The sequence below is a fragment of the Amblyraja radiata genome, unplaced genomic scaffold (assembly GCF_010909765.2).
Source record: "Amblyraja radiata isolate CabotCenter1 unplaced genomic scaffold, sAmbRad1.1.pri S107, whole genome shotgun sequence".
In the NCBI taxonomy this organism is placed as follows: Eukaryota; Metazoa; Chordata; class Chondrichthyes; order Rajiformes; family Rajidae; genus Amblyraja; species Amblyraja radiata.
Window position 1 is genome coordinate 90,672 of NW_022630098.1, and position 26,150 is coordinate 116,821.

General features: G+C 46.0%; 1 pseudogene; it reads right to left on the minus strand.

Annotated features, from left to right (window-relative positions):
* Nucleotides 1-19,157: 19,157 nt before the first annotated feature.
* LOC116969117 lies at nt 19,158-24,287 on the minus strand (annotated as a pseudogene).
* Between the last annotated feature and the right edge of the window lie 1,863 nt (nt 24,288-26,150).

Here is a 26,150-nt window from a genome sequence, read left to right on the forward strand (position 1 = left end):
TGGCTGCCGGGAAGAAGCTGTTCCTGAACATGGACGTTACAGTTTTCCGGCTCCTCTCCCTTCTTCACGATGGCAGCGTTGAAATGAGTGTATGGCCAGGGTTATGTGAGTCTCTGATGATGCTGGCCGCCTTTTGTGGCAGCGTCTCCGGTAAATGTCTTCGATGGTAGCGAGGTCAGAGCCGGTGATTAATGGATGCCGTCCCGTGGCCTTGATATTTAGAACTACGAAGCGGTTTAAGGGGTTGGATATGGCACACGATAACTCCAGCCGATCAGCTACAATCCCAGTGGCAAATGGTAGACATGCTCCTTTACAACGCCAGAGATCCGTGTTTGATCCTGACTACAGTTGCAGACTGCATAGAGTATGCTCATTCTCCCTGTGGACGCATGGGTACCCTCAGTGTGCTGTGGTTTCCTCCCACACTCTGCAAACGGGCAGTTTTATATGTTAAAAGGCTTCGGTAGTTGTAAAATGGACCCGAGTGTGTGCAGGATAGTGTGAAGGCTGATTGCTAGTCGGTGCGGACTTGATGGGCTCAAGGGCCTGTTTCGGCGCTGTATCTCTATGGTATAAGTCACATCAGCGTTGATTCACTGCTGCCTGCCTACCGTCACAACATGACGGTAGACACAACAGGTGTATGAAGGATTCCACCCCCTGGCCCTGCACTCATCTTTGGAACACCTGGATAAGAAGGGCATCTACGCCAGACACTTATTCGTGGACTAAATCTCAGCATTGAATACCATTATTCCAACCAAGGTCATCTCCAAACTCGTGGAACCTGAAGACAGCACTACCCGCTGCAACTGGATCATCGATTTTCCGATCAGCAGACCACAACCATTGAAGATAGGCGAAAAGTCTTCCTCTACTGTAATAACCTGACGAACCAGAGTCCAGAAGCGGAGCTACTCAGTGGAAGAGGTGACATATTGGACAGTAGAACTGCTGCAATGGAGTTGCGGGCCTTCCCCTACCCAGAAAACGTGTTTCATTCCAATGAACCCATCTGATTCCCAGCTCAGTATCCGTTCAGACGTGATAAGGGGCGTTCAGTGTTGGTTCGGGTGGCATTGCGAGACCCCCCCCCCCCCCCCCCCCCCCACGGCCCAGAACACGTGTTTCTTTCCTACTAACCCATATGGATGCCTGGCCTGTGCCCACTCAGACAAGATGAGGGACATTCAATGTTGGTTGGGAACACAAAGAACCCCGGCGTAAGCAGCTGAAGGCGCGCACGATCTTCCAAGCAATCACCTATCCACCCACAGTGGTCAAATCCTCACGTACGTTTCAATTGATTCTCTCGCTCCTGATCTTAGTGGCGACAGAACCAATAACCCAGCACAATACAACGAGTCTGCCCAAATGCACTATCTATATTGTGTTTGAAGTGTGCATTGAAAATAAAAATAATTTGTATATTTGTCTATCTATATTGTGTTTGAAGTGTGCATTGAACATGAAAATCATTTGTATATTTGTCTATCTATATTGTGTTTGAAGTGTGTATTGAACATGAAAAGCATTTGTTATTGTTATAAAGGGTTTGCAAAGTTGTTTCTGTTGGGTTTTAAAATGGTTGCACCCGTTTTCAGGTGACTAAAGCATGATGTCTTTGAAATGTTCATGTAAATTGAAATGCATTTGTTGCAACGTTTTCAGGCGAGTAATGCACGAATACAGCTTTATATTTGGACCAGAACTGTGTTTAAATTTCCGTTTTCAGGTGACTAAAGCATGATGACTTTGAAATGTTCATGTAAATTGAAATGCATTTGTTGCAACGTTTTCAGGCGAGTAATGCACGAATAAAGCTTTATATTTGGATTTTAAAATGGTTGTACCCGTTTTCAGGTGACTAAAGCATGATGTCTTTGAAATGTTCATGTAAATTGAAATGCATTTGTTGCAACGTTTTCAGGCGAGTAATGCACGAATAAAGCTTTATATTTGGACCACAACTGTTTAAATTTCCGTTTTCAGGTGACTAAAGCATGATGTCTTAGAAATGTTCATGTAAATTGAAATGCATTTGTTGCAACGTTTTCAGGCGAGTAATGCACGAATAAAGCTATATATTTGGACCAGAACTGTGTTTAAATTTAAAATTGGCGCTCATTTTCTGATGTTGGCGGTTGCAAGATGGCGGCAATTACGTCATTTCCGGCGATCGATAAACATAGAAACATAGATAGAAAGTAGGTGCGAGAGTAGACCACCAGGTCCGTCGAGCCCGCACCGCCATTCGCTCATGGCTGAACACTAAACAGACACACTTACCCACAAACAGTAGACACAAGACACAGAACACAAGACACTACCCTCCCCTTTATACCGCTATCACCCCTCTCCACCCCAAGAACCTCGTGATCTCCTGGGGGAGGCAAAAAACCGGATAAAAACCCAGGTCCAATTCGGGAAAAAAATCCGGGAAATTCCTCTCCGACCCCAATCCAGGCGATCGACACTTGTCCAGGAGATCACTCAGGTCTTACTATACTAACCATACCTAGGTCCATATCCCTGCCCTCTCCCCGTAGCCCCTTATCCCCTTGGCAGCTAAAAAACCATCTATTTTAGTCTTAAATATATTTAAAGTTTCTGCTTCCACTGCTCCCTGGGGCAGTGAATTCCATAAATTAACCACCCTCTGGGTGAAGAAGTTCTTCCTCATCTCAGTTTTAAAAGAGCCCCCCCTTATTCTGCAACTATGTCCTCTAGTTCTAGTATGATTACTAATCATCCTGACGTAATCCTGCGGCGATTACGTCATTTCCGGGCGGGTAGAAGATGGCGGATATGACGTCATTTCCGGTCGGAGGCTTATAAGGCGGCGATTACGTCATTTCCGGTCGGAGGCAAGATGGCGCTGCCTGCAGAAGACGGAGTGCACGGGGTGTTGCATAATTCTACAGGACTGGTAAATGTTTGTGTGCTTGTTGCTGCAAAAGCTGCATTGTGTTTCAGCCACAGACTACAACAGGATTTGAAAATTCGTTCATATATTCGGCTGCTTTCTCTATGGTAAGTCTGTGTTTGTTGGACGTTATTTAAAAGCAGCATTTTGTTTCAGCAAAAGACTCTACAGCAGGATTTGAATATTCGTTTTGCACAGTGTATTTTAGTGTTGTGTGTGTGAATGTGTGTGTGTGTGTGTGTGTGTGTGTGTGTGTGTGTGTGTGTGTGTGTGAATATATATGTGTTTGAATATATATATATATATATATATATATATATATATATATATATATATATATATATATATATGTGTGTGTGTGTATGAATATATGTGTGTGAATATATATATACTAAACTAAGTGGGACCCGTTGGGTCCCAGCATCACACGGGAGGGTTGGACACCCAACACAATATTCCACCTCTGCAGCAATTCCAATATTGCTGACCAGTGGGAGGGGGGCTTTCTGTTGCGCTAGTATGAGTGTTGTGGGCCGAAGTTACTGATTTCCAGAGGGCTAGTATGGACTTTGTGGGCCGAATGGATATTTGGGATGGCAGCTCAATCACTGAAGCCTGGCAGTACAATCACTCGGACCTGGTACCCCCTACCTTCACCCCCCCCCCACTCTGCTCCTTGCCATTCCCCTCCCACCCACACATTCAGTACGTCTCCAAACAACCTCCCCTTCCCCATGTACTCTTAGTGGCTCTCCCACAGAGTAGCCATTCCTGCCTATTAGGTTCCATTGTGATGAAGAACACAGAGCATTAAAAGTGCAAAAAGGTTTTATTAAAGTTTAAAATGTGAATGACTCTTAAAATATAAGAACAATTTACATTTTAAAGATGTAATTTATTAAGTTTTTACTTGTTGTGTCTTGTTGCGTCTTGTTGTGTTCTTCTGCTCACTGCCTCCTGATGACTATTTCCTGTTGATAAAAATACACAATTTTAATATACAGAAAGTCAGCGGTCAAATTTTAAGAAGGAAAATCTGAGAATTTATCTCAAAAGTCATCATTCAACGAAGTACGCTATTAATGACAACATTGACATATGACGATATGACAATTACAGCACGGAAACAGGCCATCTCGTCCCTACAGTCCGTGCCGAACAACTTTCTTGGGCGATGTTCCATCCTTCAGGAAACCTTTGACATTTCCCTTCATATTTCTGTTGAGCTAGTATGTTGGGCCGAAGGTACTGGTTTCCAGAGGGCTAGTATGCAATTTGTGGGCGGAATTGATTTTAGGGCTGGCAGCTCAGTCACCGAGGGCTGGCAGCTCAGCCACTGAGGCCTGCACTGGCAGAGGGGCACCAACATGCTTAGTGTTGCTGAAGACATCTGGAAGAGTTGTGTCCACAACTTCAAAGCATTCTCTCCTAATCATTGGACATTCAGCCCAAACAATAACTTTCGCGTACCTCGTGAAATGTGCCGTCTTAGAGTTCTGCTCGATGTTGCACAATGTATCCTCAGCCACTTGGATGGGTATCTTGAATCGAGAATGTGTAGTTCTTCCACCAGGCAGATATGTAGCTGCTATCCCAGAGGATATTACAGCAATAGCCACAGCACCTTCACCTCTAACATTTCCTGACATGATGTTGAAAAACCAGCCTGAAGACAATTTCAGTTGTTAATGAACACTGAAGATTTTGTGCAAAATATTTTTTTGAGGTGGGGGATGTTAGGATTGGGTGGGGGGTGGTAAACATCGTGCAGCCAAGGGAGGGGCACAGATTCAGGCGGTGGTTCTCGGGAGCTGATGAGAATGGGGGGGGGGGCTCATGCAGGGGATGAGGGCGGCTTCAGTACGGGGTGCATCCTATAGCCAGGCGGAGGGCAGCATCTTGAGGTGCGGGATGTCAGTGGAGGGCAGGGGGCAGTGAGCGATTTACTCAAGACCTGTGGACTCACTCACCGCCTTGGGATTAACTCATGTCCTTTAGACTGACTGACTCTCATGGCTTGTGGACTGACTGATGCCTGACTTCTGGAGTCACGTCCGACTTTTGTAAACTTAAAACGGTAACATCTACATTGAGGAACAGCTTCTTCCTGGCAGCCATCACGCTATTAAACTTAACAAATAAACTCTGAACTACGAAATACTATATTATTTCACACACACACACACACACATATATATATTCACAAGCACTCACACACATATGCACACACACATATATTCTTAAACACACACACACACACATTCACTCACACACATATTCGTACACACACACACATATTCAAACACACACATATTCACACATACACACACACACACATTCGCATACACATATTCACAAACAGACTCATTCACGCACACACAAACTCAATGACACACACATTCATACAAAGACCCACACACACACATAGACTCATACACACACATACACACACACACACACACACGGACTCACTCACTCACACACACACACAGACTCAATCACACACACATACACAGACTCATCCCCCACCTCAAGACGCTGCCCTATGCGTGGTAAATGTCGTGCAGCTAAGGGCAGCTTCAGGCAAGGGTTGTCGTGAACTGATGAGAAGGGGGTGGGGTGTCCTCATGCAGGGGATGTGGACTGCTTCAGTAGGGGGTGCTTCCTATAGCCAGGCGGAGGGCAGCGTCTTGAGGTGGGGGATGTTAGTGGAGGAGGGGGGCAGTGAGCGATTTACTCATGACCTGTGGACTCACTCACCGCCTTGGGATTAACTCATGGCGTTTAGACTGACTCTCACAGCTTGTGGACTGACTGATGCCTGACTTCTGGAGTCACGTCCGATTTTTGTAAACAGAAAACGGTAACATCTACATTGAGGAACAGTTTCTTCCTGACAGCCATCACGCTATTAAACTTAACAAATAAGCTCTGAACTACGAAATACTACATTATTTCACACACACACACACACACACACACACACACACACACATATATATATATATATTCACAAGCACTAACACACATATGCACACACACATATATTCATAAACACTCACACACATTCACTCACACACATATTCGTTCACACACACACATATTCACACACACACACACATACATACACATTCACACACAAATTCATACACACACATATTCACAAATACACACACACACACATTCTCATACACATATTCACAAACAGACTCATTCACGCACACACGAACTCAATGATACACACATTCACACAAAGACCCACACACACATAGATTCATACACACACACACACGGACTCACTCACTCACACACACGCACACACAGACTCAATCACACACACATACACAGACTCATTCCCCACCTCAAGACGATGCCCTATGGGTGGTAAATGTCGTGCAGCTAAGGGCAGCTTCAGGCGGGGGTTGTCGTGAACTGATGAGAATGGGGTGGGTGTTCTCATGCATGGGATGTGGACTGCTTCAGTAGGGGGGTGCAGCCTATAGCCATGCGGAGGGCCGCGTCTTGAGGCGGGGGATGTCAGTGGAGGAGGGGGGCAGTGAGCGATTTACTCATGACCTGTGGACTCACTCACTGCCTTGGGATTAACTCATGGCCTTTGGTCTGACTCTCACAACTTGTGGACTGACTGATGCCCGACTTCTGGAGTCACGTCCGACTTTTGTAAACTGAAAACTGTAACATCTACATTGAGGAACAGCTTCTTCCTGACAGCCATCACGCTATTAAACATATCAAATAAGCTCTGAACTACGAAATACTATATTATTTCCCACACACACACACACACACATATATATATTCACATGCACTCACACAGATAAGCACACACAGACATATTCACACACACACACACATGTATATATTTTCACATGCACTCACACACATATACACACACACACATATTCACACACACACATACATATAGAGACACGCACATATTCACACACACACATACATATAGAGACACGCACATATTCACACACACGCATATTCACTCACACACATATTCAGACACACACCTACACACATACATATACACACACACATATTCACACACACATACATATATTCACACACACACACACACATATATTCACACGCACACACACACACATATAGGGAGGTTTCACGGCAGTCGGTTCACGCTACACCAAATGGATTACACGCGATGTACTGCTGGTAGGCACTTACCATTGTTTCCAACTCCATCTTCCAGGCAGATGCTTAGCGAACATTGGCCGTTTGCTCACTGCATTTCATCAACACTAAAGCATTATTTGTGGGGTTTTTTATTCATTTGGCAACTAAAAAGTTTCAGAAGTAATAAATCTGGTTGTATTTTTTTTTTTTAATTGCCCATGGTTCTCAAGTAGGTTTTTACGTACAAAACGAAAATGCATCTGAAGAAAAATTTACAGCCAGATTTATCACTTCTGAGAATTTTTAGATACCAAAGGAATCAAGAAAAAACACGAATAATGCCTTACTGTTGATGAAATGAAGTGAGAAAACACGATAATTCCAATATTTTCAATTACGATATCTGCACAGCCAATGTTTACCAAGCACTTTAGCTACTGTTGTCCCTTCAATTCTCGCTTCTCTTTACCTTCATTTCTTTTCACGTTTGGAATTCTAATGTTTGGTACATGTCTCTCACACTTACCCCAACTTCCACAATTTTTTTCAGAGCACAAATTCAACATTTTGGCGGTTTTAACAGATAGGAAAGTACGCGTTTCTTGCATTAATAACATATACTGGAAGTGACGGATGTCTTCCAGATGGATTGAGCGGCTCCGTGCGTCAAGTCCTATGCCATTGTGACCTTACGTGCAACCCCCTATTCACACACACACACATTCCTATATATGCACACACATATACATATATATTCACACACACACACACACATATATATATGCACAAATATATATATTCACACTCATCTATCCACGCACACACACACATATATATTCACACACACATATATATTCACACACGCATATTCATACACACACACACATATATTCACACACACACACATATTCACACACACACATATATTCGCACACACTCACATATATATATTCACACACACACACACACACATATATATATTCACACACACACACATATATATATTCACACACGCATATATATATATATATATTCACACACGTATATTCACACACACACACATACACATATATTCACACACACACATATATTCATACACACACATATACATTCACACACACTCATATTCACACACACACACACACACATATATTCGCACACACTCACATATATATATATTCACACACACACACACACACATATATATATTCACACACACTCATACATATTCACACACATATATTCATGCACACACACACATATTCACACACGCACGTATTCACGCACACACACATATTCGCACACACTCACACATATATATATTCAAACACACAGACAAATATATATTCACACACACACACTCATATATATATTCACACACATATATATATTCACACACACACATATTCACACACACACACATATATATATATTCACACACATATATATATTCACACACACACACATATATTCACACATACACACACACACACATCTATGTTCACACACACACATATATTCACACACACATATATATATATATTCACACACATATATATATATTCACACACACACATTCACATACACAACACTAAAATACACTGTGCAAAACGAATATTCAAATCCTGCTGTAGAGTCTTTTGCTGAAACAAAATGCTGCTTTTAAACAACGTCCAACAAACACAGACTTACCATAGAGAAAGCAGCCGAATATTTGCACGAATTTTCAAATCCTGTTGTAGTATGTGGCTGAAACACAATGCAGCTTTTGCTGCAACACACAAACCAGTTATGTAGAATTATTCAACACCTCGTGCACTCCGTCTTCGGCAGGCAGCGCCATCTTGCCCACGACCGGAAATGACGTCATCGCCGCCATTTGCCTCCGTCCGGAAATGACGGCATCGTCGCCAGCTCGCCTCCGACCGGAAATGACGTCATCGTCGCCATCTTGCCTCCGGTCGTAAATTACGTCATCGCCGCTGGCTTACCGGTCACCGGAAATGACGTCATCGCCGCCATCTTGCAACCGCCAAAATCACAAAATGAGCGCCAATTTTAAATTTAAACACAGTTCTGGTCCAAATATAAAGCTTTATTCGTGCATTACTCGCCAGAAAACGTTGCAACAAATGCATTTCAATTTACATGAACATTTCAAAGACATCATGCTTTAGTCACCTGGAAACGGAAATTTAAACAGTTGTGGTCCAAATATAAAGCTTTATTCGTGCATTACTCGCCTGAAAACGTTGCAACAAATGCATTTCAATTCACATGAACATTTCAAAGACATCATGCTTTGGTCACCTGAAAACGGGTGCAACCATTTTAAAACCCAAGAGAAACAAATTTGCAAACGCTTTATAACAATAACAAATGCATTTCATGTTCAATACACACTTCAAAGACAATATAGATAGACAAATATACAAATGATTTTCATGTTCAATGCACACTTTAAACACAATATAGATAGACAAATATACAAATGATTTTTATTTTCAATGCACACTTCAAACACAATATGGATAGACAAATTTAGAAACTCTTACCAACACAATGCCAAGAAACTTCTGACCATGGTGAATGGTGAACAACACACATATCAATTGGATGAAAAAACATATGCAGGGGTCTCACCTTGGAGTAGAGCTGCAGCTCAGAGAGCCGTGACCCTTTCACTTCGCGGTCTGGCAGAAAGTGATAGAAGCGGGACACATCCGGGTTTGTATAGCCCCTCCTCCCCTGCTGCCAGCGGGGGCAGTAGAGAGAATGGGGAATGAAGTAAAAACATTAATATCTCGGTCATTATTCATCGACGGAAAAAATGCTCGGTGGATATCCGGCAGAGGGGGGGGGCTCTGAGCGAGGTGGCCAAAAATGAAGGCCGTAGGTGGCGGCGTTCTCTCGGAAATCGCAGCACATATCGGCAAAAGATGTCAAGAACAGAGTTTTAGTAATATAGATGTGTGTGAATATATATATGTGTGTGTGTGTGAATGTGTGTGTGTGTGTGTGTGTGTGTGTGTGTGTGTGTGTGTGTGTGTGTGTGTGTGTGTGTGGTGGTGGCAGGCGTGTGTGAGTGGTGAGTGTGTGTGTGTGTGTGTGTGTGTGCGTGTGTGTGTGTGTGTGTGTGTGTGTGTGTGTGAGTGTGTGTGTGTGTGTGTGTGTGTGCGTGTGTGTGTGTGTGTGTGTGTGTGTGTGTATGTGTGTGTGTGTGTGTGTGTGTGTGTGTGAATATATGTGTGTGTGTGAATATATGTGTGTATGTGTGTGTGTGTGTGTGTGTGTGTGAATATATGCGTGTGTGTGAGTATATGTGTGTATGAGTGTGTGTGTGTGTGTGTGTGTGTGTGTGTGTGTGTGTGTGTGTGTGAATATGTGTGTGTGTGAATATATGTGTGTGTGAATATATGTGTGTGTGTGAATATATGTGTGTGTGTGTGTGCGTGGATAGATTGTGTGAATGTATATATGTGTGCATATATATATGTGTGTGTGTGTGTGTGAATATATATCAATGTGTGTGTGAATATATATGTATGTGTGTGTGAATATATATGTATGTGTGCGTGAATGTGTGTGTGTGTGTGAATAGGGGGTTGCACGTAAGGTCACAAGGTCATAGGACTTGACGCACGGAGCCGCTCAATCCATCTGGAAGACATCCATCACTTCCAGTATATGTTATTAATGCTAGAAACGCGTACTTTCCTATCTGTTAAAAACCGCCAAAATGTTGAATTTGTGCTCTGAAAAAAATTGTGGAAGTTGGGGTAAGTGTGAGAGACATGTACCCAACATTAGAATTCCAAACGTGAAATGAAATGTAGGTAAAGAGAAGCGAGAATTGAAGGGACAACATCAGTTAAAGTGCTTGGTAAACATTGGCTGTGCAGATATCGTAATTGAAAATATTGGAATTATCGTGTTTGCTCACTGAATTTCATCAACAGTAAGGCATTATTCGTGTTTTTTCTTGATTCCTTTGGTATCTAAAAATTCTCAGAAGTGATAAAACTGGCTGTAAATTTTTCATCGTATGCGTTTTCATTTTGTGCGTAAAAATCTACTTGAGAACCATGGGCAATTTAAAAAAAAATTTTTAAAAATACAGTCAGATTTATTATTTCTGAAACTTTTTAGTTGCCAAAGGAATCAAGAAAAAACACAAATAATGCTTAAGTGTTGATGAAATGCAGTGAGCAAACGGCCAATGTTCGCTAAGCATCTCCCTGAAGATGGAGTTGGAAACAATGGTAAGTGCCTACCAGCAGTACATCGCGTGTAATCCATTTGGTGTAGCGTGACCCGACTGCCGTGAAACCTCCCTATATGTGTGTGTGTGTGTGTGCGTGTGAATATATATATGTGTGTGTGTGTGTGTGTGTGTGTGTGTGTGTGTGTGTGTGTGTGTGTGTGTGTGTGTGTGTGTGTGTGTGTGTGTGTGTGTGTGTGTGTGTGTGTGTGTGTGTGTGTGTGTGTGTGTGTGTGTGTGTGTATGTGTGTGTGTGAATACATGTATGTGTGTGTGTGAATATGTATGTGTGTGTGAATATGTATGTGTGTGTGAATATGTGTGTGTGTGGGTGTGTGTCTGAATATGTGTGTGAGTGAAAATGCGTGTGTGTGAATATGTGCGTGTCTATATATGTGTGTGTGTGTGAGTAAATATGTGTGTGTGAATATGTGTGTGTGTGTGTGTATATGTGTGTGAGTGTACGTGTGTGTGTGCATGATTATATGTGTGTGTGAATATGAGTGTTGGTGTGTGTGCATATGTCTGTGAGTGCATGTGAATATATATATATGTGTGTGTGTGTGTGAAATAATATAGTATTTCATAGTTCAGAGCTTATTTGATATGTTTAATAGCATGATGGCTGTCAGGAAGAAGCTGTTCCTCAATGTAGATGTTACAGTTTTCAGTTTACAAAAGTCGGGCGTGACTCCGGAAGTCGGGCATCAGTCAGTCCACAAGCTGTGAGAGTCAGTCCAAAGGCCATGAGTTATCCCAAGGCAGTGAGTGAGTCCACATGTCATGAGTAAATCGCTCACTGCCCCACTCCTCCACTGACATCCCCCACCTCAAGACGCTGCCCTCCGCCTGGCTATAGGATGCACCCCCTACTGAAGCCGTCCACATCCCTTGCATGTGTGTGTGTGTGTGTGTGTGTGTGTGTCTGTGTGTGTGTGAAATATTATAGTATATCGTAGATCAGAGCTTATTTGTTAAGTTTAATAGCTTGATGGCTGTCAGGAAGAAGCTGTTCCTCAATGTGGATGTTACCGTTTTCAGTTTACATAAGTCTGACGTGACTCCAGAAATCAGGCATCAGTCATTCCACAAGCCGTGAGAGTCAGTCAGTCTAAAGGACATGAGTTAAACCCAAGGCGGTGAGTGAGTCCACAGGTATTGAGTAAATCGCTCACTGCCCCCTCTCCTCCACTGACGCCCGCACCTCAAGATGCTGCCCTCCGCCTGGCTATAGGATGCACCCCCTACTGAAGCCGTCCACATCCCTTGCATGTGGACACCCCACCCCCTTCTCATCAGTTCACGACAACCCCCGCCTGAAGCTGCCCTTAGCTGCACGACATTTACCACCCATAGGGCAGCGTCTTGAGGTGGGGGATGAGTCTGTGTATGTGTGTGTGATTGAGTGTGTTTGCGTGTGTGTGAGTGAGTGAGTCCGTGTGTGTGAATATGTGTGTGTATGAATATGTGTGTGTGAATGTGTGTGTGAATATGTGCGTGTGTTTGTGTGTGTGTGAATATGTGTGTGTGTGAATATGTGTGTGTGTGTGTACGAACATGTGTGTGAGTGAATATGAGTGTGTGTGTGTAAATATGTGTGCGTGTGTGTTTATGAATATATGTGTGTGTGCAAATGTGTGTGAGTGCTTGTGAATATATATATGTGTGTGTGTGTGTGTGTGTGTGTGTGTGCGTGTCTGTGGTGTGTGAAATAATATAGTATATCGTAGTTCAGAGCTTATTTGTTAAGTTTAATAGCTTGATGGCTGTCAGGAAGAAGCTGTTCCTCAATGTAGATGTTACCGTTTTCAGTTTACATAAGTCTGACGTGACTCCAGAAGTCAGGCATCAGTCATTCCACAAGCCGTGAGTGTCAGTCAGTCTAAAGGACATGAGTTAAACCCAAGGCGGTGAGTGAGTCCACAGGTATTGAGTAAATCGCTCACTGCCCCCTCTCCTCCACTGACGCCCGCACCTCAAGATGCTGCCCTCCGCCTGGCTATAGGATGCACCCCGTACTGAAGCCACCCTCATCCCCTGCATGAGCCCCCCACCCCTTCTCATCAGCTCACGAAAACCCACGCCTGAAGCTGTGCCCCTCCCTTGGCTGCACGATGTTTACCACCCCCACCCCACCCTGACAGCCCCCACCTCAAAAAAAAATTTTGCACAAAATCTTCAGTGTTCATTAACAACTGAGACGGCACATTTCACGGGGCAAGTAAAAGTCACTGTTTGGGATGAATGTCCAATGATTAGGAAATAATGATTTGAAGTTGTGGACAGAACTCTTCCAGATGTCTTCAGCAACTCTAAGCATTCTGGTGCCCCTCTGCCAGTACAGGCGTCAGTGACTGAGCTATCAGCCAAAAAATCCATTCCGCGCACAAACTCCATACTAGCCCTCTGGAAACCACTACCTTCGGCCCAACATACCAGCTCAACAGAAATGTGAAGGGAAATGTCAAAGGTTTCCTGAAGGATGGAACATCGCCCAAGAATGTTGTCATTAATAGCGTGCTTCGTTGAATGATGACTTCTGAGATAAATTCTCAGATTTTCCTTCTTAAAATTTGACAGCTGACATTCTGTGTATTAAAATTGTGTATTTTTATCAACAGGAAATAGTCATCAGGAGGCAGTGAGCAGAAGAACAAAACAAGACGCAACAAGACACAACAAGTAAAAACTAAATAAATTACATATTTAAAATTTAAATTGTTCTTATATTTTAAGAGTCATTCACATTTTAAACTTTAAAAAAACCTTTTTGCACTTTTAATGCTCTGTGTCCTTCATCACAATAGAACCCAATAGGCAGGAATGGCTGCTCTGTGTGAGAGCCACTAAGAGTGCATGGGGGGGTTGTTTGGAGACGCACTGAATGTGTGGGTGGGAGGGGAATGACAAGGAGCAGAGTGGGGGGGAGGGTGAAGGTAGGTGGGATGACAGAGTGAACTGCCAGCGTACCAGGCGTGAGTGACTGCACTGCCAGTCCACGAGCCGTGAGTTAGTGAACTGCCAGCCCAATAATCCATTATGTCCACACTCTCCCGCTTCTCTCTCTTACTGTCTGTCACCTGTTTTGGGCACAATTTCTGGCAGTTTCTCAGCCGCCAGCCAGCCAGGTCCGAGTGATTGTACTGCCAGGCCTCGGTGATTGAGCTGCCAGCCCAAAAATCCATTCGGCAAACAAACTCCATACTAGCCCTCTGGAAATCAGTACCTTCGGCCCACAACACTCATAATAGCGCAACAGAAAGCCCCCCTCCCACTGGCCAGCAATATTGGAATTGCTGCAGAGGTGGAATATTGTGTTGGGTGTCCAGCCCTCCCGTGTGATGCTGGGACCCAACGGGTCCCACTTAGTCCAGTCTATATTACTAAAACTCTGTTCTTGACCGGTTTTGGCGATCTGTGCTGCGATCTCCGAGAGAACGCCGCCACCTACGGCCGTCATTTTCGCCAACTCGCTCAGAGACCCCCTCCGCCGTATGTGTGCCGAGGATTTTTCCCGTCGATGAAATATGACAGAGATATTAATGATTTTACAACATTTCCCATTCTCTCTGCTGCCCCCGCTGGCGGCAGGGAGTTTGGGTTGAAGTAACCCCCCTCTCTCCTCTCCCCCCTCTCTCCTCTCCCCCCCTCTCTCCTCTCCCCCCATTTTCCTCTCCTCACCTTCTCCTCTCCCCCTTCTCCTCTCCCCCCTCCCCCCCCCCCCCTCTCCTCTACCCCCCTCTCCTCTCTCCCCCTCCCATCTTCATTGGATGTCTGAGTTCAAAGGTACTCTCTATCTCTCCCCTCCTCTCTCCCCATTTGCAGGCAGTGCTTTTTTACTTCAAACTAACCATATTTTCATTTTCAAACCACATTAAGTGTACTCACAGCTGTGTAGACATTTGTTCAGAGTCATTCAGAGCTCCATCTTGCAGAGACTGATTGAGGCACACTACTTCCTGGTTTTATAGTCCCTCCACCTCCCTCCAGCAGGGGCAGCAGAGAGAATGGTGAATTGTTTTGTTAACATTACTTTCCCTCTGATATTTCATCGATGGGAAAAATACCCTGGTCCAGGAAGACAGACGTGGGTTCTGTTCGAGGTGGCCAAAACTGACTACTTAAAAATGTCTTAATGTAATGAGGAATGGATTAGGGAATGTAAAAGTGAAATCGCTAGCGTGTGGTTTTGGCGGGTAAGGAATCAAAGGCTATACGTCGAATCTGAAAAAAAATATCTGAAAATCGAATCTGACATACATCCGCAAACACACACACACACACACACACACACACACACACACACACACACACACACACACACACACACACACACACACACACACACACACACACACACACACACACACGCGCGCGCGCGCGTACGCAGACACACACACATACAGACACACACACACACACACACACACACACACACACACACACAAACACACACACACACACACACACACACACACGCGCACACACACACACATACACACACACACACACACACACACACACACACACACATATATGTATACATATTTATCCTTTTAATTATTTCGAGTATTTTAGATTAACGCCCCTTGATTAGTGATTTGGTTGTCATTCCCACCTGCAGATAAACTTGCCTTAGTAAAATTAAAGTAGTGATGTCTAATACGTACAGGCAGATATGTAGTTTAACGTACCATCATTGTCTTCCAAATGGTCTTGTGTCAATATAAATCAGGCGTCACCGAAAGACACAGCAGTAAACACAGCTCAATCCCAAATACAATGATCATTGGGAGATTGTTCAAAGAACAAAGCATTCATCTACTCCGAATGCACAGAATTTTCATTTGATGTTTTCTTTATTGCAAAAGGCACGTTAGAACTTTTCCTTCTTCCAAATAGTCTCCGAAGAAAATATACACCATGCACCACCGAAAGACAGAGCCTATTTCCTCACCATTACAGATAAGCAAAGGTCCTGTAAGCCTTTCGACTTTATTTTATATTTTCACGATTGCCCTTTGTCCCTTGGCAACAGGGAACGGCATCTGACTGTAGAAGACGAAAGTGAGTATCATTTCCACATGCTCAGTTGCATTTTTCTTTAAAACACAGAATTATAATAAGAGATGAAGAGGGCTTAACCATTTTTAAGCAATTTACCTATCCCCATCCCTTGCTGTCTTCTTGACGCTTTGCAATTCATCATTGCACCGCAAGGGATACGGATAAGGATAGGTAGATTGCTCCTTCTTCTTGCGTGTGAGACAGCAGAAGTCTGGAGCAGGATGCTGCCACCCGCTTCAAAACCCGTCAGTGGCCGCCTTAAACGGGCGCATGATCCGGGTTGGCGCCAAGCTGTCTCTGTTCGTTGTCGTTCGCCCGGCTGAGATAAGTTGACAAGGCTCACCACGGGGAGGTCGACAACATTAGTCCCCGGTAGATTGCTGAAAACGATTAAAGTCCTCTTCATATGATATTATAATATTGTGCTTTAAATAATGTTGAGACTGTGTATGTGGAATCCCCCACCCCCCGAATTCCCGCACTATCCTCTCATGCCCCATCCCTTTGCCACACCCTTGCCTCACCCACCTCCCCCCCCCATAGATTTGCACAACCCCCTCGCCCTTCCCCCTATGCCCCCATCCTTCGGTTTCCCACCACCTCCTATTAGTCTGCAGAGCCAAAAGAGGTGGGGGAGATACTGAACAATTTATTTTCTTCGGTATTCACCAAGGAGAATGATTTCGAATTATGTGAGGTAAGGGAAACAAGCAGATTAGCTATGGAAACTATGAGATTCAAAGAAGAAGAAGAAGGACTGACACATTGGAATCAATTAAAAGTGGATAATTCTCCAGGTCCTGCCAGGATATTCCCTAGGACATTGAGGGAAGTTAGTGTAGAAATAGCAGGGGCTATTACAGAAATATTTCAAATGCCAATAGAAACGGGAATAGTTCCGGAGGATTGGCGTATTGCGAATGTTGTTCCATTGTTTAAAAAGGGTTCTAAGAGTAAACCTAGCAGTTATAGACCTGTTAGTTTGATTTCAGTGCTGGGCAAATTAATGGAAAGGATACTGAGAGATAAAATATATAAGCATCTGGATAAACATGGTTTGATTAGGAACAGTCAACATGGATTTGTGCCTGGAAGGTCATGTTTGAGTAATCTTCTTGAATTTTATCAAAAGGTTACTAGTGGAATTGACGAGGGTAAAGCAGTGGATGTTGTCTATATGTACTTTAGTAAGGCCTTTGACAAGGTTCCTCGTGGAAGATTGGTTAAGAAGGTTCAATTGTTGGGTATTAATGCAGGAGTACCAAGATGAATTCAACAGTGGCTGAATGGGAGATGCCAGAGAGTAATGGTGGATGGCTGTTTGTCAGGTTGGAGGCCAGTGACTAGTGGGGTGCCTCAGGGATCTGTGCTGGGACCAGTGTTGTTTGTCATGTACATCAAGGATCTGGATGATGGTTTATGCATATGATTATAAGATAATAATAATAATAATGGATGGGATTTATATAGCGCCTTTCTAATACTCGAGGCGCTTATAGGCGGTGTTGTGGATAATGAAGTAGATTGTCAAAGTCTACAGAGAGATTTAGGCCATTTGGAAGATTGGGCTGAAAGATGGCTGATGGAGTTTAATGCTGATAAGTGTGAGGTGCTACATCTTGGCAGGACAAACCGAAATAGGACGTACATGGTAAATGGTAGCGATTTGAGGAATGCAGTTGAACAGAGGGATCTAGAAATAACTGTGCATAGTTCCCTGAATGTGGAATCTCATGTAGATAGGGTGGTACATACAGCTTTTGGTGTGCTAGCCTTGAGAAAGAGCATTGAGTATAGCGGTTGGGATGTAATGTTAAAATTGTACAAGGCATTGGTGAGACCAATTCTGGATCATGGTGTACAATTTTGATCGCTAAATTATAGGAAGATGTCAACAAAATAGATAGCCTTCAGACGAGATTTACTAGAATGTTGCCTGGGTTTCAGCAACTAAGTTACAGAGAAAGGTTGAATGTTAGGTCTTTATTCTTTGGAGTGCAGAAGGTTAAGGGGTACTTGATAGAGGTCTTTCAAATGATGAGAGGGATAGACAGAGTTGACGTGTATACGTTTTTCCCAATGAGAGTAGGGAAGCTTCAAACAAGAGGACATGACTTCAGAATTAAGGGACTGAAGTTTAGGGGTAACATGCGGGGGAACTTCTTTATTCAGAGAGTGGTAGCTGTGTGGAATGAGCTTCCAGTGGAGGTGGTGGAGGTAGGTTCGATTTTATCATTTAAAAATAAATTGGATAGGTATATGGATGGGAAAGGAATGGAGGGTTATGTTCTGTGTGCAGGTAGATGGGACTAAGGGAAATAAGTGTTCGGCATGGACTTGTATGACCTAGATGGCCTGTTTCCGTGCTGAATTTGTTATATGGTTTTTATGGTTATATGGTTTATATTAGTCAGTTCGCTCTGATATGACCGCCTCATGCTAGACATTTCTGTGGCAATCGTTCTTCTGCCGCCAGCCAGCGTCTCTCATTCCCATATGGAGAAAATGTCCTCGGGATTTTCCAAAGACTAGCAGATAGACTTCCACATGGATTTTTTTTTTCAAATAAATTTATTTTCGAAATTACGCTGTCTTATTAAACCTACATTTTAAATCTAAAGTTGCTCTATCGCATAAAACTGGCATTTGATTAAACATTTTAATTTTAAAATATTGCGTCTACTCCTCTCATTCATCCTCTGCCCTTTCGAGTTCGGTGGAATCCAGGGCCACCTCTTGTTAGTCCTTCTCCAGCGACGCCATGTCCTCCCTCGCGTCCTGTAACTCCCTTTCCTCCAGCCCCTCTCCCACGTACCAGTGAACAAAGGCCCGCTTCGCGTACATCTTGTCGAACTTCAGGTCCAGGCAGGTCCAGGCCATGGCGATGGCGGTGGTGTTGCTCAGCATGCAGAGGGCGCGTTGCATCTTGGCCAGGTCGCCCCCAGGCACCACCGTCGGGGGTTGGTAGTTGATGCCCACCTGCGGGGGTAGGGAAAGTGCGGATATTGAATTTCTCTTCCTTGGCCCATGTGAACAAGCGAGCTCCTCCCAACCCATCCGGAAATGGCGGCGCTGTTAACAGCTGCGGCTCGCCTGCAGTCCGTCTGTCTTTACTTTTTTCTGTAGTTTTTTGGGGGTCTTCTTTTGTTTACGTTCTAGTTTGTTGGGTTGTGTTAGAGGGGGGGCATGTTCTCTGTCTCTTCCCTCGGGGGAATGCGCTGGCGGCCTCCAGCCTGCGACTGACCCCGAGGCTCCGCAGGCAGAGCCAGCCAGGACTCACCAACGAGAAGCTGGCCGGCTTCGGGGCTGAGGCAGCGTTGGCCCGACTTGCTGGTGCGGCGTTCTGGCTTTCGGCGGCGGCCTGGAGCTGATGCAGCGGGACTCGGGGCTGAGACTGCGGGACCCGGAGCTGGGGCAGCGGCCCGGAGCGGAGACTGCGGGACTCGGAGCTGGGGCAGCGGTCCGGGGCGGAGACTGCGGGACCCGGAGCTGGGGCAGCGGGCCGGGGCGGAGACTGCGGGACCCGGAGCTGGGGCAGCGGCCTGGATCGGAGACTGCGGGACCCGGAGCTGGGGCGGCGGCCTGGAGCTGTGGCGGCTGCCTGGAGCTGATGCTGTGGCGGGCCGTCTCGGAGCGGAGACGGCGTTCCGGCTTTCGGCGGCGGCGACATCACCACGGAGGTCTGCTGGACTGGAGGGCGGCATCTCCGGCCTGGATCGATCGCCTCAGCGCAGAGGGAGAACAAGGAGGGAAGAGACGGAGACTAAGACTTTTCATCCATCACAGTGAGGATGTGCTTGGTGAACTCACTGTGGTATATGTTTAATTTGTGTTTATTGTATGTTTTGTTTTTATTGGTTCTGTGTATGACTGCAGGCAACATAATTTCGTTCAGACCGAAAGGTCTGAATGACAATAAAGGAATCTAGTCTAATCTAACCTAATCTTCGCAGTGAACCCCGTGGTTTGGGGTGAACTGCAAAGCCTCTGTTCCCCGGGCGAGCGCGCTGGAAAGAGAAATGTCAATTAAGAGATTATACAAATTATTTACTTCTTCCCCTATCAGAAGGTCAATGTTACCTGGATTACTTTTACAGACCGATTACCGATAGCAAGAGATACTTCGGCCCACTGTCTCCAGGCACATGCATTCCTACAAATCTACCGACTCTCTTCCATCCCCTGCGCATTAGGACAGGGTGTGTCCTGCGATTGTTAGGACCCGGTGAGAACGTCCCCATTGGATGTGTTGGGGTGTTGAGTAGTGAGGGCACAGTGGTGAAAGAGGGGGAGGTCCTTGTTCAATTATTGTCGATGAATACAGTGACATCTACTTAACCTTTCTAGATGTGCCGTTTACCTGAGGTATCTTACAAACGTAGCCAATGCCCCTCCTCCACCTGCGATACATGATTTTGTCTCAAACCCTTCAGTTACCTTGAACCCGGTTGGACACCATTCCACGAACTGGATGCTGCGCTTGCTCTTGATGGTGGCGATGGCGGCGTTGACGTCCTTGGGCACCACGTCCCCACGGTACAACATGCAGCACGCCATGTACTTGCCCTGGCGAGGGTCGCACTTCACCATCTGGTTGGCCGGCTCGAAGCAGGCGTTGGTGATTTCGGGGACCGACATTTGCTCATGGTAAGCCTTCTCGGCCGAGATCAGGGGCGCGTAGGTGGCGAGCGGGAAGTGGATGCGCGGGTAGGGGACCAGGTTGGTTTGGAACTCAGTCAGGTCCACGTTCAGAGCGCCGTCAAAGCCCAGCGACGCGGTGATGAACGACACTGTCTGCGCGATCAGGCGGTTGAGGTTGGTGTAGGTGGTGCGCTCGATGTCCAGGTTCCGCCGACATACGTCGTAAATTGCCTCGTTCTCCACCGTGAAGGCGCAGTCGGAGTGCTCCAGAGTGCAGTGGGTGACCAGCACCGCGTTGTAGGGCTCGACCACGGCGGTGGAGATCTGCGGCTCCGGGTAGACGGAAAACTCCAGCTTACAATTCTTGCCGTAGTCGACGGAGAGTCTCTCCATGAGGAGGGACATAGAAACATAGAAACATAGAAAATAGGTGCAGGAGTAGGCCATTCGGCCCTTCGAGCCTGCACCGCCATTCAATATGATCATGGCTGATCATCCAACTCAGTATCCTGCACCTGCCTTCTCTCCATGCCCCCTGATCCCTTTAGCCACAAGGGCCACATCTAACTCCCTTTTACGTGAAGCCCGAGACGGTGCCGCCGCCAAAACTGTGGAAGATAAGGAACCCCTGCAGTCCGGTGCATTGGTCAGCCTGTGGGGGGGGGAAAGCAAGAAGTGTTAAAAAGAACACACTAAATCACAATACGAATTTAACACCAACATCCACCACAGCATTCATCACTGTGGTGGCAGGCACAAAATTTGGCCAGTCCTCCTCCACTTCCCCCCATGGTCGGGACCTCAACCCTCCGCAGCCGTCGCTGCGGGCGACTAGATGAATGAAAGTCAAGGTAAGTCCTGAATCGGTGCCTCCCCCAACGGAGACCGCGGTTTCAGGTTGGTGTACGCCGCACGCCAGCGGTCGGTGATTTAATGTTCGCGCCGCAGCCAGAAGCACCGCAGACCGCAGGGCCGGCAGTCGAAGTCGAAGCTCCCCTCCAGGGATCCCCAGCGAGGTACTTCGCTCCCGATGGTAAGTCCATGCCACGCCCGCGGTAGAAGTTGACCGCGGGCCGGTAGTTGAAGTGGAAGCTTCTTCCGCTCCCTGGTCCCCAGCGAGGGATCCCAGGCTGCAGACGTCGCGATGGCCGGAACTCTGCAGACCGCGGCACCAAGCTGCCGCGGGCCAGTGAACGGAGCGCTCCCTTCCGGCGAGCCCCAGTGAGGGCTTGCCCGCTTCACGCCGAGAATCCGCGCTGTGCCCGCAGCTGAAGCCCCGGTTGAAAGAAACGGACATGCTGCTAACAAGGCTGCCGACACTAACATTACATTACTAACACTATTCGCTCTCCGGCATAGCCCCGCTTGACAGCAGAAGAGCAGGATCCAGCATGAAGGAGCACTAGCGGCAGACAACAGATGAACGACATCCAATGCTTGGCCTGACACAATTTCCGGGCCGACTAGTATCGAGGTAAAGTGGTCTTCACTGTGCGACGCCGCTTGAGGCTGGCATTACAACAAGTTAAGCACGAGTCTCCATATGGGGTGATAGAATATCCACTCTAGCTCCCTCAAATACCATGGGACTAACGGCAAGTGAGTAACTCCCGCCTGGTGCACACACAAGTTGGGCCAGATGGAAATGCCTCAATCGAATGAGAACTGGTGTTGGCAGTGCCTAAGTGCCTCTGAACAAGTAGGAGTTTAACTCCAACTATGTCACCTCCGAATGTGCTATTGAACCGCAAAGAACGGAAAACCTACTGAAATGGCCTCAACTGGATAACCAATACACAGCTGCCGATCTCGCTGCATGTAACGAAGATGCCGAGAAGTGTGTTCATCTCTGACTGAACAATATCTAATCTTGTGATGTGGACTGGATAAGAAGAAGTTCTCATGAGAGGTCGGACAAATGTGGACTATGTTCTCTGAAACATGCACGGTCGAGGGGGGGTGAGATAGAACTCCATAAAAAATATGAAAGGCAGGGGTAGGAAACGTTTTTTTCAGAACCAATTTCCCATGTTGGAAATGTCAAGGTAGAAGGGTCATGGTTTCAAGGTATGGTTAGAGCACAATAGAAATACTCAGGGTGCTCCCGGATAGGAAGCTCCCTGGTGTGCGGTGATAATGAAGGAATTATGTGAGATTCTATTGCGAATCAACTTACCACCTTCCGGATACGATTCAGGACTAAGTCCACGATCTCCTTGCCGATGGAGCAGTGGCCTCTGGCGTAGTTATTAGCCGCGTCCTCATTGCCGGTGATGAGCTGCTCCGGGTGGAAGAGCTGCCGGTAGGTGCCGGACCGCACCTCATCTGTAGGGGGACGGGAGCAGAAAATAGTGAATTAACCTGCGCTACACATACCGCCCTCCACGAATGTCAGGATAGGATTTGTGATAATGCAGAACCTATCAGTATTCATTTCCTGCGGCCTGACCAATCACCGTGGGACGTGCTTGCCCGCCCCCGTCTCGCTGAAGAAGGTGTTGAAGGAGTCGTCGCCGCCTCCGATGGTCTTGTCGCTGGGCATATGTCCATCCGGCTCGATCCCGTGCTCCAGGCAATACAGCTCCCAGCAAGAGTTGCCGATCTGGCACCCGGCCTGGCCGATGTGGATTAAAATACATTCTCGCTGGAGACGAAGAGAAATAAAAAACGATAATATTTACAAATACAGATTATTGACACCAGATGGACAGGGGCCGTAATAGATGACGGATCACTTATCCCTTCCCAATTGTAATAGATATTTTCGGAGATCTGTTACAATTGACACCCCGTCCGCCAATAAATGCACACGTATAAACAACAAAACACACGATGAATTATTATGGAAGACGCCATCGACTAGGGCAAGGTACAGCTGTGGATGAGGAACTAATGTGTCCTTGTTATACTTTGATGTTATCTCGGTTAGCGACACCTCCGCCCAATATATGAATGGAACATCCGGTCAACAGATAGTACCGGACGTGAAATGTGTTTGGTGAGCGCTCTGCTATGTAGCCATCGCCTCCCACCAATCGGATGCCAGGCTCGATGGAACGCGGCGGTGTTGGTGGTTCTGTCACGTGGGCTCACCATCCTCTCTCTCTGTTGTCGCGGCGGTCGATGGCGGATGTCGCCACTCGCCCAACTTATACCGCGGCCCGGCTCAGCAAGAACGGTCTCTGATTGGCCTCGCGGGACAATTGACCCGCGGTTGCTCGGAGACATTGTAGTAAACAAAACTCTGCGGATTGTCCGCGGTAATGTTCGTCACAAGTGAGCTGAAATGTCGTTCAGACCGAAAGGTCTGAATGACAAATAAATTCAATTCAATTCCTAGGAATACCACTTAGCAACGAGCAGATGAGGTTTGTGTACCTCCCATCAGCGAACATCTGCCAGCCACCAACCCCTCTCCCAACACGCCCATCTGCATCCAAAGCAGAGGGTGTGATTACATGGCACAGTAACGGGCCTTTTGTCCCGCCCCTCTTATCCTGACGATCGCACCCACGCTATTCCCATGCGCGCGCATTCCCACTTCTTCCCTCTAACGTCGGGCAGAAGATATTAAACCTTGAAAGCCCGTACGACCAGATTCGGAGCAGATTTCTCCCCGCTGTTATCAGCCACTTGACCTCTTATAAGATAAAGGATTTATACCCGATCGACAACCTATATTGTTGCGGACCTTGCATCTTGTTATCTGCACTTACTCAGCAGCTGTAACATTAAGATCTGCACCATGTACTCATGTACAGGATGACCTGTTGTACTCATGGACAGTAGACTTTAATCTGCATGGTGGCCGATTAGGAAAAGGGGATCACGACACTTTCAGTTATTTATTATCAAATTCAAATTCTGCAGAATTGGGTGTCTCTCACTATCGCCCCCTAGAGACACCCCGAGGATGGGGATGCTCTCTATTTGTATTCATTTCAGTTCACAATTGTCACACCCTCATCCCTCCCCTTTGGGCTCCTTCCAATCAGAGCACTAAGGTTTACATTCCCACGAGAACGTCCCGAAACGCCTCCCGACCTCAAAGTTACCTCCCACAACATGCATCGCATGTGCATTTAAATGAAGCATCTTGTCATAGTGGGCGTTGCTTCATATTCATGTTCCTCATCACGTCTGCGCATTAGAGCGTTACCTCGTGTCCTTTTCCACTCTGCCTTAGTTCACTTAAAGGCTTCAGCTGAAGTTTTTATCTGTTAATTCACAGCATTGAAAGTCTCTGCCTGTTCTTTTATTGTTACTATCTAGCCTAGCGCTTTTCTGGTGTCTATGCTACAAGCTCACTAATATTCTATCAGCTATTTTTCAGAGTTCTAGTCTAAATCAACAATCCCTATTAACCCTTTCGTCACAGGGAGATGCAACGAGACCCCGGCGTCATGGTACACCAGTCATTGAAAGTAGGCATGCATGTGCAGCAGCCAGTGAAGAAAGCGAATGGTATGTTAGCATGCATAGCAAAAGGATTTGCGTATAAGAGCAGGGGGGTTCTACTGCAGTTGTACAGGGTCTTGGTGAGACCACACCTGACGTATTGCGTACAGTTTTGGTCTCATAATCTGGGGAAAGACATTCTCGCCATAGAGGGAGTACAGAGAAGGTTCACTAGACTGATGCCTGAGATGGCAGGACTTTCATATGGAGAAAGACTGGATAGACTCGGCTTGTACTCGCCAGAATTTAGAAGATTGAGGGGGGATATTATAGAAACTTGCAAACTTCTTAATGGGTTGGACAGGCTAGAGAAGGAAGATTATTCCCGCTGTTAGGGAAGTCCAGAACAAGGGGTCACAGTTAAAGTACAAGGGGGAAGACTTTTAGGACCGAGATGAGAAAAAAACATTTTTCACACAGAGAGTAGTGAATCTGTGGAATTCTCTGCCACAGAAGGTAGTTGAGGCCACTTCATTGGCTATATTTAAGAGGATGTTAGATGTGGCCCTTGTGGCGAAATGGATCAGGGGGTATGGAGAGAAGGCAGGTACAGGATACTGAGTTGTATGATCAGCCATGATCATATTGAATGACGGTGCAGGCTCGAAGGGCCGAATGACCTACTCCTGTACC